The sequence below is a fragment of the Triturus cristatus genome, chromosome 2_2, assembly GCF_964204655.1.
Source record: "Triturus cristatus chromosome 2_2, aTriCri1.1, whole genome shotgun sequence".
NCBI lineage: Eukaryota > Metazoa > Chordata > Amphibia > Caudata > Salamandridae > Triturus > Triturus cristatus.
In genome coordinates this window covers 489,450,165-489,456,164 of record NC_140582.1, presented here as the reverse complement: position 1 = coordinate 489,456,164, position 6,000 = coordinate 489,450,165, and positions in this window count along the sequence as shown.

Below are 6,000 nucleotides of genomic sequence, written 5' to 3'. Positions count from 1 at the left end.
GGAAAATATGAAGTTAAAGATAGAAAAGGAGACAAAACAGTCAACATGTTTTCCAAAACCGATCAGGACGGGTAGAAAATAGTAGAGAACCACAAGAACATGTTTCTTTATAGAAAGAGTAGCTGTAATATACTGAAGAGAAAAGAAGAAAGAAAAAGAGAGGAGAAATAAGATAGGAGGTGAGAAAGGGGCAAGAGGAACAAAAGGAGAACATTGTATCCTGTGAAGCATAAATGTAGAAAATATGACTAAAAGCCAAGAGACTTTAGTCATAGTAGTCACAAACGGAAAGAACATTAATGTTGAAAAGGGGGGGAGCGAGAAGGACAGAAGCCGCTCCAAAGAGGAACACCGAGAATAAGTATATGTAATGTCAACAAATAATGAAAGGACAATAATAATGAAAAGAGAACATAGTCAACACAATGGAAGGGAACTTACCAAACATTAGGGAGATAATGCAACCAAGCGGAGCACGAATAATAAAACAGATGGACAACGCGAACAAAGACATCATCGTCAAACAAGATACGATTAGGAACTTGTGGAGCAAAGGAGAGAGAACAATTAGGTTTGACTAAGTTCCATATCTTCTCCTTTGTGCATGTGTATTCATTTCTTGAGCTCTGCGGGATCTTCAAAGGTGAATGTTCTGTCTTTATATGTTACTTTGAAAAAGGAAGGATGGATAAGACAGTAGCGAGCAATCATGGATCGCAACATAGGCCTAAAAACTCTTTTCTGCGATTAGCTGTGGGCTTAGAAACATCTTGACTAAAGAAAATATTTGCCCTGACCATAGCATGTGTTTACGCTGTTTAGCTGCAGTAAGAATCACCATTAAGTCAGAGTACAGTATAAAGTAGGCAATGATTCCACATGGTCTGCTTGAGGCTGATGTGTTGAGAGAACCTATCCTGTGAGCCCTCTGAATATTTAGGTCTACAGATTTTTAAAAAAACTACTATTTGTGGAATATGCGCCTTCAAGAAAGTAATCATGTCGGGACCCTCAGAACCTTCCAGAATACCATACATTCTTAGGTTGTTACGTCTATTTCGATTTTCTAAATCTTCTGCTGTTTACTTCAGTTGAGCGACCTCTTTAGGTAAGATGTCCACTCTAGCGATAACATCTTGTGCATCACTGATCTTTTGTTCTACATCAGTAAGTCTAAAGTCCAGACTAGACCATTTCTCTTCAATTCTTTGAAGCATCGCAGTGGTATGCGCTATAAAAGGTCATATATTTCTCAGTTCATCCATAATATACTCTAAGGTCAAAGGAAGAGGAGATTTTTTGGGGGGAGCAAGAATCTTTATTGACCCTTTTATTAGTATTTCCGACAGATTCCTTATGTCCCTTAGCATTAGAGCCTGTAGACCCTTGAGGTTTATTTGAATGCGTGGAATCCATGTTTAAAGCAGACTGAGGAAATTTTAAATGTTTTCCAGAGAAAAACTATTGTGAGGAGGAGACACTGCCGAAGAGAACCGGTGTACTCCCACAAAACTAAATAGACGTTACCCAGAGCTTATGAAAAATTATTACTTCAATTTAGCAGGAATGAGTCTTATTACAAAAAGAGGCAATATGATGCGCGGCTTCCTGAAGTGGTGGCAAGCACCAAGCTCACAAAATGGTGGGCAGAATAAAGAAAGCGCAAAGGGAGAGAAGTACCTAACTGGCAATTCGCTATAGTCAGGTGCTAAAAACTTGCTTCTCCGTTCCCAGGTGTGTCTGTCCTCATTACACTGCTTCAAAATTTGACAACGCGCTGTTCATTCAGAATAAGGACAAAAACATATTTCCTGCTTTAGGCATATCCATCACCTTTCAAGGATTGGCTTATCAACATGCAGGAGACAAATGTCCTTTAAAGACTAAGGAATTTATAAAAAATTTTAATATTTCCATTATAAAGAGAAATCCTAGTGGCCAAAAACGACCAACCAAGAGAGCATCTCAGGCGCGCTGACACCTGAGGAAAATGTGAGTATCGAGCTCACAAAATGGTGGCCGTAATGCGGAGCACCCTGGGAGCAGAGGGAAAAACGCAGCCAGCATCCAATTAGGCCAGTTGGGGTCTAAAAATGTGCATCTCCGCTTCCGAGTTCCTCCAACGACTTTTCCCATGCTTGGGCCGCCGCTCTGCCGTTTAGAGGAGTCCCTTCATGACCGGCCATTCCTCGGTGTCATGGAGAAGCTCTAAGGAGCGGCCACTTGGTCTCGCTGCCGCTGCTGCTGAATCCCATCATTAAGCATCTACGTCTCACAGTTTAGTGTGTTGTCGACTGATAGGGATGTATAGAGTGATTGGTAAATTAATGAGAATTAAAGTGTATTGTTGGTGCTTTACTATACGGCAAGCGCTTGTGAGGTTAACCCAAATGTCCTATTGTAATAGTATATGTATTTATATAGTGCTTATGACCTCTGACGAGGCACTGAAGCACTTCTTTCGGCGAGTAGCACTCTACTCTGTACCCAAGATTTCTTGTCAGTGTAATGGTTTTTGGGGTAGGTTTAGAATGATAGAAGTGGATTTGAAAAGGTGAAATGGCGAGTTGTTTCTGTAAGTAATGGTCATTAGTGCTAGTTAGTTGGGTGGCATGGCTAAAATGAAGGGGTGAAAGTTTGAGAAGGATGTTTGGGAGTTCAAAGTATTGAATACATCTGTAGATTTACTTGGTACTGTAAATCGAACTGAGTGGGAGTATAAAGTCAATGTTACAAGTTACGTGTCTTAGGTATGCATGTTTACAACATAACTCATGAAAAGCCTGTGAGGATGACCTAGCGATGATATATTAAGTACATAGAGAATTACAAAGTTCCCTGAAAAGTGCTTGTAAGTTCAACTTAAATACAATTCTTATAGAACACAGAAGGTCACCTGATTCACTATAAATACTTATCTAGCCAGTTTAGATGCAATTCATGTCATTCTTTGCAATAGAAAGATAGAGGTGTATGTAATTAATGTTGAGAGATTTATCATGTTGTATACGGGTACAACATTAGAGCATAGAATTTACCCTAGATAATTACCTTACTTCACTGTGCCTCCATGCTATTTATCATCCCTTTTAAAAGTAACTTTTTTTTTTTTAAAAGCTTTATTGAAATTAACACAACGTTACATTACTGTAACCAACAAAACAAGCCAGCAATATTATATCTTCATTACATTTGTGGTACATGCCAATGCAGTCGCGTATATACATCCATATCTGTGGGTGTTGCTGTCATCACGTTAGACCCTCACGTAATGGATCCCTCTGTGCAGGGCCAGACCGGATCTGTCAGTGCGCCCACCTAGTAACATGTGTAAGCATGCCCGGGGCCCTCAAGTTCCACGGGGGTGACTGCTAATCAAAGAAACCTCCCAGATTCTCTCCCTTCAGTCTCTAGGCGATCCCTTCCCCCTCCACGCCTACGACTTTTAAAAGTAACTTAAACACACTCAATTCAGAATGTGCCCTCGACAAAAACATCACTTTTATATGTTTTAATAGACTTTAATTTTGCTCCATATGTTATAAAATTCTAAGCAGGGTTTACATGACAACTGACTTGTCTCTTGGTTCACTACTAGCTAGGGCACTGGAATTATGCAGCTGAGGAGGAAAAACTTATGCAGCAGCATTGACTAAATTATGCTGCAAGAAAAGGCAAATTATGCGGCGTAATGCACCACATTTTGTGGTAGTATTACCTCATTATTTTGTCATTTTTGCATATGTGGCCCTGCTAATAGCATCGTCATCCAAACATGAATATTTCAAAGTTTACATTTAGAAACTTTGAGTTCTAAAAAATTTCAGACAATGTAGAATTCCATTTTAGTGTACTGAAATCAAATGCTTCCAAGTAAAAGAAATATATTTTTTATTGAATTATGAGTTGTTAGCACATTATTAAATTACGAATTATATACCACACACAGGGCTCAGTTCCTGTTTTGGAGCTTAGAGGCACACCAAGCATATGCTGGGCACTCTTTGCACTTTCTATTAATGTGCTACTCACCCACATTTGGTTTGTTCATTAAATCCTTTCTCCCGTTTTAGAGGCTGTAGTTTATAAAAAGAGTGGGGACAGCAGGGAGGGTGGGAGCAATTTAAAAACTGAAAGACTTGTGAACTGATAAATGGTCGTTTGAAAATGTTCCCTGAGTTTGAAATCCTTAGAAAAAAGAGAAGACGAGGCATTTGGCAAAACAAGAACAGTTTGTTTAATTAATCAATTCGCCTGGGAGAACAGTTACAGGCACTAGATCAGAGGACTGTCTCAATTTACATTTGGTAAGTGTCCTTCCAATATACAAAAACGCAACAGATCATAAATGTTTCCAGCATACCATATAGTGATGAAAGTTGGTTGCTGCCATTGGACAGTTGCGGCATGTGCAGGCAAGAGCGGTGGGGCTCGATGAAAGGGGGGTTTCGACAGACAATGACAAGGGAAAATAAATTATTTATTTAATATTTAGTTGTCTGTTGAATTCCCCCCCCCACCCGGCCCCACCGCTCTTACCTGCATGGGCTGCTCCTGCTTTAACGGCGGTAGAGCTGGGTGGGGGGGTTCGACAGATGAGGGAAAATTAAATAATTTTCCCTCATCGTCGTCTGTCAAAATCCCCCCACCCGGCTCCACCACTCTTAGCTGCAAGGGTCGCGGCTGCCTTTAAAGTCACAAATGAATGGTCAAATGGTTACTACAGGTGGGTCTTGACCTCGCGTTGACAAAGTGTGGCCAGTGGTGAACGTATAGAAATGTCCGGCATGGGGGCGAGTGATCACTACATGTGCTAGGTCCTTATTGGCTGTGTGTTCCTAACTGGTGTGGCATCTGACTTTATGGCGTTTTTAGGAATGCACGTACACCCTCCGGCCATGTGTACTGTGGGGCAATCTCCTCTTACCATTGTAATGTCGCTCAGTCTATCTGTGGGATTGATCAAGAGTTTCCTGCATGAGTGTTTGTCTGCTAGCTACGCACCCTCCCACCTGTGACCCATCAATCAGTAATCCAGGGCCTAAGTCTCAAGGCCTGCTAGACTATATATTTGCAAGTCGAGGTAGATGGGGAGTTCAGAACAGGCGACTCTATTAGTAAGGACGAGATTTCATTTTTATTGATGAACCCATCGATTCCATATTAACATTCACCCCTCTAGTTGATTTTTCAACTACACTATCTAGCTCATGCATTTGTACAGTTACTTTATTTGGGGCCTGTTGTTCCTTATGCCCACTTTTGACTACAACTACCTTCCTGATTACTTGCATTCTTCACAGTTTGAGAACTTCGTTTTTACAGTAGGTAAACTCCAATTGTATAACCCCGCATGCCAATCGAAACACAACAGTAAGTGGCAACAGTGATTTACATAAACTGGATATCCCCCGTAGGAGCCAGGAGAACCAATTTGAAAACCACGCCTGCTCAGGGGCACCCCTCTCTTCACGCATGCTTTTTTGTAGATTATGCAGTCCTTGAATGGCAAGTATCAGTGTTCCATTGTCCATGTCATTCCCTGGGATGTACGCGCAGCAAGCGGCTCTGATCTTGGCACACAATCCTCCCTCCATGGCGGTCACTAAGTCCAGTACATAACGGTGCTGCATTACCATGAGGAGGATGGCTTGCATTTCTTCCTTGATTGAATTGAGCCCAAACTCAGTGCTGTTCAGCATTTTGAGCATTTCTCACCAGTTAATTTGTAGTCAGCTAGCCTTAGCTTTTGTCTGCAGGGTGAAGAAGGGTATTGAGCCCCTTGCCCCCAGCTGTGCTTCCGTGAACAGTCTAAACTCTTCTGGAATGTCTTTGAATTGAACCCAACCAAAATAGTCCTCAGCTCTCTTTTCACGAGCTTGGTGTAGCAAGGTGCTTTTTTCCTGTAACAGGTGCTGGGTCAAGTCTGTTAGCTCTTCTCCATGAATGACCAGGGTCGGTGTGCATGGTGACCAGGGAGCACTGTCCTCTCCATCTGGG